The sequence below is a fragment of the Lactuca serriola genome, chromosome 6 (genome assembly GCF_051521515.1).
Source record: "Lactuca serriola cultivar US96UC23 chromosome 6, Lser_US96UC23_V15, whole genome shotgun sequence".
NCBI lineage: Eukaryota > Viridiplantae > Streptophyta > Magnoliopsida > Asterales > Asteraceae > Lactuca > Lactuca serriola.
This window is the reverse complement of record NC_136413.1, coordinates 161,655,733-161,666,169: the sequence shown is the minus strand read 5'-3', so window position 1 is coordinate 161,666,169 and position 10,437 is coordinate 161,655,733.

The following is a 10,437-nucleotide window of genomic DNA, read 5'->3' as shown; positions in this document are numbered from 1 at the left end:
CAATCATTATAGAATCATATTGCTAATAATATATGATCCTATAGGGTCACACCATATAGCAAGTTACCATCAATTGATTATTTATTAGTATAATTTGATTATTAATAAATATATCGACACTTGTATTTAACTGGAAAATTATTATTTCATGGAAATAATAATTTAATAATTAGGAATTTATTATTTGTGGAAATAATATTTATTAGAGAAATAACAACTTATGAAATATATTATAAACTATGATTATTTATAAGATATATTTATATCTTTATAAACTAGTTAGAGTTTATTTGTATAATAGTTAGTTTTATATAAAAGAAATATTTATATAACACTAGTTACATGTTATATATATACATGACTAGTCATGGGAATATAATAATGAACACACCATACCCCCTTTAAACACAATGATGGCCAAAAAGAAAAGAGCATGGCTAGGAGATGGCTTTTTGATTATTATATTCAAGCATGCTTAAGACCCATGCTTTGACAAGATGGAAGGTATGGACCTTTGGTTCTTTGCTAAAGTATATATAGGCATGTATATGGAGAGTTTCAAGTGCTCTTTTATCCCTTCTTCTTCTTTCCTTCTTCTTGTTTTGGAGCCCCAAAAATTGTGAGCATTGTGCTCATATAGGGCTGCCAAAGTTTCGAGATTTAGGCCTTCCTTTCTACTCCATTTTCTTGCAAATTGGTGCTAGATTTATGTCCCTTTGTTGCTTCACCTTTGAACATATATTTGGTATATATTTCAAAGGATTATGAACAACCAATTACAAGTGAATACTAGCATGTTTTGATGATTCTAATCTTTCTTGGTGGATACTTGTAGAGAACTCTTGCTTTAGAGTTTCATGCCATACTTTATCAACTTCCAACCTCCCATGAGGATCAAAGTCTTCAAAGGTTGTTGTGCTTTCCCTTCTGTGGTTGTTTTAATCTTCCTAACTCTTGCAAAATGATCTTTGGTGGGTAAAATAGTTTTAGTTTTATTCAAGATTTTTAAAGCTTCCGTTGTCAATTTTACCGGTTGTGAAACCGGATTTTGGAATAAAATACCAACAGAATACTTATGAATATCATGGAAGACCCTGGATGTTTATGGAACATTATTAAACATCTTGGAAGACACTGTAACTTCTCGTACTTCTATAGGAAATGGTTTATCATATGGAAGCATGTAATAGATATATAATACGGTATATGATTCAAGAATATCATAGATGTATCTAACATGTATAAAAATCTAATAGCTTTTTGTAATGATGTGAAAACACCTATAAAGAGGCATGGAGCTAATTTTCTCCAACTCATCTAAAAAACAATAAAAAAAACCAAAGTGTAGTAGTCTCTAAAAGGTGTGTTTTCTTCTTAAATGGTCATAATAAAAAGTGTTGGTGTTTCCCACAAAAAGAGTTGTGCTCAACAAAATAGTTGTTTAACATTTTGCATAAAAAATGTTACATCCTCCATCCCGATTTGTAAGATGCCCATTCTTCGTCTTCTTCACATTCACATATTCATCACCCCCATTCAACTTTACCCTTTTCAACACATCCATCATCAATCACAACTCCATTACCATCACTTAATACTTTGACAACTGTAACTCAAATCCGCCTAATTCAAACATTAGAAAAGTTTTTGTTATGATCCTACATCGGCAAAATATAAATTAGGTTTGTGTCTTATAAGTGTATATATTCCCTCCCATACAAATGCTTTTTGGGGTCAGTTCTAAACTTGAGTTTATGGTATGATACGAGCCTAATATGGGATGAGTTCGAATAGGATTAGATTAAAATGGTATTTTACATTTAATTTTATGACTATTTTCATCAATTTGTTAGTTGATGCTTTACATAGTTATAATCACCTAAATCGGGATCTGAAGTTTTACCAAGGTCAAATCCTTTTCAAGTTTGCATTAGTTCTAAGGAACTTGACCATAAAGCCTATAAAGAATTGAAAACCAACCCCATTAGTAAAACAAATAACACATAAATCAAACTGCCAAAAAAATCAACATTATATATGTAATAGCTAAAAAAAAGGCTTCATCAACATAAATATTCTTCAGTATGTGTGTAACTTACTCCTAAATTCCCCTGTGTAGCAACCCACATCTACATGAGTAAGCAAGAATAATTACTCATAGGAAAATGTATAAACCTTCTTCATGTATATCATATTATAAAGTGAAGGCACCAAAACCTTTATTTTTTGTCTAGTGAACAAGATAAAAGAAATTGGTCGAAGAAAAAACCGATATCACAACTAATATATAATCTGTCAAGATTTGTAAATACTATAAATTCTCAAGATTCCAAAAGTAAAAGCAAGTTATAGTGACCTTAAATACAGAGTAAGGATGGAATGAAGACTGCAAAGGGTGACAACTGGTTGGGTCCCTTCCAACACTTAATTCAACATGATTGTACTTTCTTTTATATAATTGCATCAAGACATCTTGTATCAATTTCTGAGAAAAGAGACAACATTATAAAATGTCAACAAGAGCTGAGCCCATTATGTAAGAAAGAAACAACACGTTGGGTTTTTTGGCCTTAGTTTCTAAGTACTCCACATAATCTTTGCTTTTAATATGATAAATCATATACTAATAGAATACTCTCTAAATGTAGGAAAATATGATAATTTTTTTCAACATATACTAGTAGTAAAAACATTTATTTTAGTTATTTCAAAACAAAAAACAAAAAGGCAAAAGAACTGAGGACACACACTAATAGAGAAACAATAATTATGTTAATATTATATTGATATCAACATGTTGCAGCTGCAACCACAGAGTACAAAGAGTCTAAACACTCATCTTCAAAGATATTGCATACAAACCCTTAACTAGAAATTGAAGAAAAAAAGGGAAGAACCGATTACTTGATCTACTACAAGTTGCTATGAATGAATTTCTTGATTCTCATTGAGGATCCCCCCTGGATGCCACAATGCAGTCTGTTGAGTTTGTGGAGGTTATTGTTACCTTTTTCTTATAGATTCCAATGGCATTTCATAGATTAGGTTCCCAACCTTGGAGGACATTGCCTTTTTGAGTCAGACATCACTTTGATAAAGAAATTCCACATACTAAGAAAGAGACTATCAAGAAAGAAACCAAAGTATTGTCTTGTATAGCAAATAGGGTAGTTTCTTGGATTATCTGTATACAACCTTCATTATTTGAAGGTGGGGTATTGGGGAAAACATATATAGAAATTGTCCCTAGTGAAAGATTCGAAAGAATCAATTGAAAATGTTTTAAACAACCAGTTGTCAACAAGATGTTGCGATGACCCTCGAAGATTTTTGGCGGTAAATCCGACATAGAAGAGTTGTTTAAAACTCATGGAAAGGTATATTGGTGCAATAACAAGCAGAGTAGTTGGTTTACTAAAATAACTGGATACCCAACCCAAAATAACTTTTTGTGAACTTCGTATTCCACCCCATGTTGTTATTGGATCACTGTTGTTGATATCAATTTCAAATCTCATCAACTCGATGGATGAGATCAAACTCTAAATCTCATTCACCAACATTGACGTATATATGAAACTCTACAACAAAAAACTGGTCGACCTTCGAAGGTAACCCCATAGATTGGGCGGGGGAATTCAACCGAGAGGCGATTACGAAAACCAAGCCCTCTCCTAGTAGACAACCATGTATTGATTCACTAATTTGAAAAGTAATCTTGTTGTAGAAAGCCATATTGGATTTAGTTGAAGCGTCGGGGAACATGATTGGATCTCGAAAGAAAACCCTCCCATAAACCATGGTTAGATCACATTTCATTAAATCAAAGCAATCATATTGTTCAGTGAGTATAATGGATGAAGATTTGATACTTGCATTCCCTAATATCAGGAAGATATGAGGCAAAAATGATGTGTAAGGTTGAGCAAGAACTATGAACAAGAAGAAAGAACGAAGAATGGTTTTGGGGCACATTGCCATTGTTGGTGTAACAATTGGGGCATATTGCCAATGTTCTTCGGATCTATAGTATGTTGTTATATGTCTTTATATACAATGGAAGCTATGATAATCATAATTGCACTTAGATTACTCCAAAGTTGACAATTGTTAACAAATAGAAAGCTATTCACAAATAAGTAGATTTATGATCTATATATTTTTTGAATTAAGTACGCTTGGGAGATATAAATGAAAAAATTGGATAAATATGTTCTCACCACTGTTTGGATATAAAGAACACCCAAAATGGATATCGTATGAGGAAGTTACGCTCTTTTTAAGTTATTTAACTAATTTTCCGGAAACGAGCATTGCACTGCTTCGTTTGGGATAATTACGCTCCTCATAAATTATTTTTGAGCATGTTTTTAAACTCATACTTAGGTTTAATATTTGATTTCATTTTTATAATATTTTGACCAAAATTTAAATAATTTTTGCAAAAACGGCCGAATCGGAACCATTTTTACACGAAACTTTAAACGTTATTTCACGGAGTTTTGTATATCGAAATTGAATCTCGTTTGCATTTTCGAAATCACCATGACTGAGACAATCAATAGGCACTTTCAGAAAAAAAAAAATTACAAATTGGGATTGATGGCAAACGGATCGTGGCAATATAAGAGAAGTGACTTAAAGCATGACATCATGTATTGTATAAGCCAAGTACCATGCATGTGTGTGTATCTTACCTTAAAATCTCCCATGATCATCCAAATATTAGTCATTACATTACATACACACTTACACTCTTTCTCTCTCTCTCTCTCTCTCTCACTATTAACTCTCTCTCTATCTCTCTAACACTTTTCCTCTCTATCTCGTTGTTGCACCGGCGGAGAAAGAAGAATGAAAACCAATGAGCAAGTTGATGATCGCATCCCTCCATCCACCCCACTCGATCCTAGATTGCCCCCTTCAACCCCCACTGTGACATCCCAAAATGTGACATCCCCAATTTAATAACCCAAAAGACCTTTTCTTTATGCTTATTTTAAAACAAAGTATTCTTTATAAATGCGAAATTTGTCCCATAATAAATAAAAGCATTTCCAAAGAAACGTTTTTCATTGATTATTAAAATTGGGATGTCATAAATGATACAAGAAACATAAGCAAAAACATAGTCATTACGGGCCTTACAATAATATATTATACTAATGGCCTAAACTCCATGAATCCCTCGCCAGATTCAAACATCACTATCCACATACCTTTGTACTGTTACCTGTGATACAAAGAAATTGAGTGGGTCAAGTTGGGAAGTGTTGTGATATGTGCTCCAGCCTTAACTTCGTCTTGAAGTGGTTTCGTCTGGATTAAGCCCAAGAATCACAGCAAATAAAGAACTGACACCGGTCATCGTCCGAGAGGTGGTCCCGGAACGAAGCTCTGGAGGTCTAGTCAGTAATTGGATGAGAAAATTAGGGTTTAGTTTAAGGTAGAGAAAGAGCCAATCCATTCTCTTGAAGAAGGAGGACCCTTTTACACTTGTCGTTTATCACGCATGATCCCAACGGTGTCCTTTATCATTTCTAGGCCGACAAGACGTGGAGGAGCCCCATTGGCTGATCGTGCACCACTTATGGTCATTTGCTATTGGTACAGAATAAACAGAGTACATAGCCTTGCGTGCTACACTTTTCACTGAAGGGATGGCCAACACTTATTTTGGTTTATTATATACTAAAGTTTCACGTTATGAGTTGGACTTTGGCGCTAGAGCGCCAAGATATAAATGCGAGGCCACAAGGGTGAGAGCTCGAACCTGGCACTTGTGCTAAGTAGAAACGGTTAGCTAATCCATACTTTAGATAACTGATCTTTTATCTTTGTTGAATTCCTAGAGGGATACATTAGCTGAGTTGTCTACCTTTGATCATGACATGCGTTCAATGGAGATGGCTCTGATGTCTGCTGGTGTGATAAAGCTGTTCTGCATTTACGGTTTTTACTACGGTAACCGTTTGATTCTACCGCTTTGTATTTAAAACTCCCCTTATTTAGGGACGATTTTATTATTCGTATCTCCTACACTTCAACCATCTTAGTTTTCTTTTGTGCTTATTCTTTTGCTACCATTTTTTTGTTCTCGATCTACAATGACATCCACGCGATCTGGGAATACCAGAAGAGTTCGATTCCCTTCATTTCCGATTTTGGTTTATGCCTGAACACGGAGTATAGTTTTCCGAAGAAAGGGGCTATCATCTATTAACCGCATGCAAGGAAGTTTGGAGTCCCTGTGTCGATCTTCGATACGGGAATTCGATTGTCGATATCAGATTTCTTTGATGAGGTCATGCACGAGTATGGTTTTTCTGTGGATGACCTCACTCCTAATGGCATTAATAAGATTTTTGGGTTCAAGCTAGCCTACCGAGCCTTGGGTGTACTTTCCCAATTTTGGGTCTTCCAGGCTTTCTTTAACTCATCCACCAAGTCCGGCATGCTTGCTTTCTCTCAGTGGCGTAATACTCATGCGTTTATTGTTAACCAGAAGGCTCATTGAAAGAACTGGTAGGATCGGTGGTTTTGGGTTAACAACGAACTGATTGGTCCTGTCTATCCACATGTGACCATATCCTTGGATTGGTCACCTCAATTATCAGGTGCTAATTTGTTTGTAGCTCGGGCGTTGAAGGGGGTCTGCTTCAATGGGGAAGATTGGCAAGACTGTATCCAGGTGGCGGTGGTGATGAGTGCTGCTTGGTGAGCCCAAGGGATGATGCCTCAATTTTACATGGAGAATCAAGGTAAGTGTGTAACGCCCGTACATCAGGGCTAGTCAATTTAGAGACGATAGGCGTCAAAAATGACTTTTTGATGGAAGATTATCTAGAAGGATTAATCTTAACCAAGTTGTAGTATATGTCACAAGGTTTCCGTGCATATAAAGAACGCCGAAATCCGAGTTATAACGAAGAAGTTATGACCTGTCGAAGTTTCGCGACAGAACCGACACGACCTAGCGCGACCCAGCGCGACGTAAATAGTGAATTTAAGGTAGATAGATATCTATCCTTAGTGATCTAAACGAGATTCGAATATTTCTTCGATAGTAGTCCAACGATAAAAAGACAGACGAAAACGGAGTTCAGATGAAGGAGTTATGAGTTTATAACGGAGTTTTCCTTTCCCGGCCTACTAAAGATAATATATAAGTAATATACTTATAATATATTAAAAATAAAGTCAAAATTAGCCAATGGAGTCTAAACGAGAGTTGTAGAGCATAATCTCACCTTCGCGTCGATATAAAGAACGTCGAAAACGGAGTTCGTATGCGAAAGTTATGAATTTCTGAAGTTCGGGGCGCGAAACCCCAAAACTGTCAGAGACCACGACGTGGCAAGTCTCCTGACACCTCCGGGAGGCCCCCAGATGCAACTTGGGATGACGCATGCAGTGACGACCAAGCCCACGACGTGGAAAAAGGTTGCCACGACGTGGCAAGGGCCAAATTTGCCCTATAAATAGATTTGAAGGGCCAGACGTTTAGGGTTGCTATTTTCTCTCTTCTCTCTCCCGTTTTAACTCAATTTGCGTTCCGGAAGTATCCCGAAGCCCCGGTATTATTCTCGAGCCCCGAGGCAAGTCCCGAGATCTCGAAGATCCCGAGAAGTGCGGTTCCCGAGCCGAAGCTCTGCCCACGAGAAGTTCGATTTTTGAAGAGATCTTCCAGATCTGCTGAGGATTACTACTTCTGCAAGTCGTAGTGCTGTCCGATCATCTTCTGATCAAGTGAGTGTATACTACCTTTCACAAACACTATAATAATACCAGTATGGTTTGAGTGTATTAAGTATATTGCTGTTTATACGAGTGAGTGTGTAGTTACTTTCTTCTAACACATAAATATTAAGTATTTTCTATAAAATACGTGCTATGTGTATGATATAAAGTTGTTTATATGTGTGGGTGTATAGTCCCTTTCATAAACACAAGTATAATACAAGTATTGTTTGGATGTATCATGTATATGTTTGGGAGGGTGTGTGGTTACGTTCTTCCAACGCATAAATATGAAGTATTTGTTATAAAATACGTGCTATGTGTTTATATATTGTTGTTTATTTGAGATGAGTATGGAATGAATGTTTTATATAGTTTTTAAATGAGTTAAACTGTATATGTATTCCATATCTACAAATATGTTGGGTAGAACATGGCTAGATGAGATAATTGGTATGTGATAAAATGATGATGTATGAAAGATGATGATATTGGCAGATGCACCAATTAGGGAATGTCATAATACTAGCATATGCGCTCAAGCATAGTATTGGTAGATGCACCAAAGAGAAAGTAACATAATACTAGTAGATGCACTTAAGTATAGTATTGGTAGATGAAACTAAAAGAGCATGCCTTAATGCTAGCAGATGCGCTTGAGAATAATATTGGTAGATGCACCACGTAGTGAATGTCGTGATCTTGGCAGATGCGCCAAATAGAGATTGTCATAACAATAGCAGATGCGCTTATAGGATAATCTTGGCAGATGCGCTTATAAGATAATGTCGACAAATGTGCCTAAAAGAGAATGTCATAAACCTGGCAGTCGCGCCTCATAGTGTATGACGTAATCCTGGAAGAGGCGCTTAAAGGATAATGTTGGCAGATGCGCCTTATGTAGCAATGGAAGTTTGTGTAAATTCCTTAGGTCAATCCTTAGGAATGAAGGAATGACGAGTAGTTGAATTCCTAGGGTAAACTCCTAAGAAACATAATAGGGATGAGTAACTGAGTTGATTGTTTGATGGTTGAATATAATAATTGTATTATTGTGGGTTGAAAACCCTATATGCTCACCAGGCTCCCAAGCCTGACCCACTCAGTTTTCTTTGCATTATAGGTAATGGCACAAGAGTATAAGTTGGTGGACTTGACGAGAGATTTTGGATTATAGGCCAGTAGTTATGAATAACTATTGTAAGGTCTATTTATTATTGTTTATGCTTTTGGTCTGTATCGGAACATGACATCCCGGGGTTTTACTATTTAATGAAAATACATTCTCTTTGAGAAACGTTTTGATAAATGGTTATCATATTTTATTTTGGGAACAAATTCTGCAACCGTTTTCTTTAAACGATCACTCTGATTTATAAAACAAAGCATAAACAAATCGGTCTTTTCTGGCCGTGAAAAGGGGGATGTCACCAAGTGTCACTTCCCTACCCCTTTTTTTTATAAGCTCCCTTGGGGAGGAGAACAATCATTTAATGCTTGTTTTTCGGTTGTAGGTGCTGAGAGGGTTTTGTCCCTCAAGAGAGAGTGTTGTGTGGGAAGTTTAAGGGTGACTTTCAGTAACGCGAGGTCCCTTTGGTGGAGGCTCTCCCACCACCCTCTAGCACCACTCGTGCGCTTCTCCCAACCATTTCGTCCACCTTTTCGCGCAAAGGGTCTGGCGCTCATGCTGATGTTGGGTGTATCTGTTAATGATGTTTCCCATAGAGATCCTTCATTTTGCTTTTCCAAGGAGTGGACGGTGAGGGGGGGGTCCATGGGTAGCAGTTAGATCACTATTAGGAGGCATACAACTTGGGCGGGATCCCCACTTGTAGGTGATGTTGGGGCCAACACAATTGGTAGCCGGTTACACAAGAAGCGTAACATTGATTTAATGTATTAGTCATAGCGAGTAAGCTAGGGAGCGACTATACTGCACCAATGACCGGAATAAGTAACGAGGGATGTTGTCGACTCTAGTGACGATGATTTTGGCAAGAAGCCTACAACTGATCCTAAAGTTGTATCCAGCTCCTGCTCGGTTCCACTCCCTGATGGTGTCATTTATGGCGTCGTGCTACACAACAATGAAATGCTGGTGTGTATCTACCGGAGTGGAATCTTAATCACGAGTCCCTTCTGACACAACATTACAATGTCTATGAGTGGTATCGTCATGCGTTTCCTCGGGCCACTTTGGAGTCACCGGAAATCCTTTCTCTTTCCCGCATGACGAATGATCTCCAATCCACCGCAGCCTAGGTTGCTCCGTATTTGGTGGCGGCAGCCGGTCGCCTTTGCTACTTGGATACCGACTTGGCGGAATTGGTTGTCGTCAAAACTGAACGTGATGAGCTTAGGGAGAAGGTACGGATCCTTAAGGATGAGAAATATAAGTTTGAGGAGCGCTATGTTGCTCTAGCCGGGGAGAAGTCTGTCGCTGAGGACCAAGTGGCGAGCTTGGATAGGGAGGTGGAGCGTTTGTTACAACAAGTGCAAGATCCAGTGGCAGAGAAGGAAGCACTGGAAGTGTGCGTGAGAAAGAAAAGTGAGAAGTTGGTGGTCAAAGCATCGATGAGGAGAGCCTTGGAAGAGTATTTGTCCTGAATCCTTCAAGAGGGGGTGGTTCGCGTGGTGGATCGGGTTACAGAGAGTGAAGAATTTTCACTTGGGGTCCGGCGCCTGAAGGCGGCATGT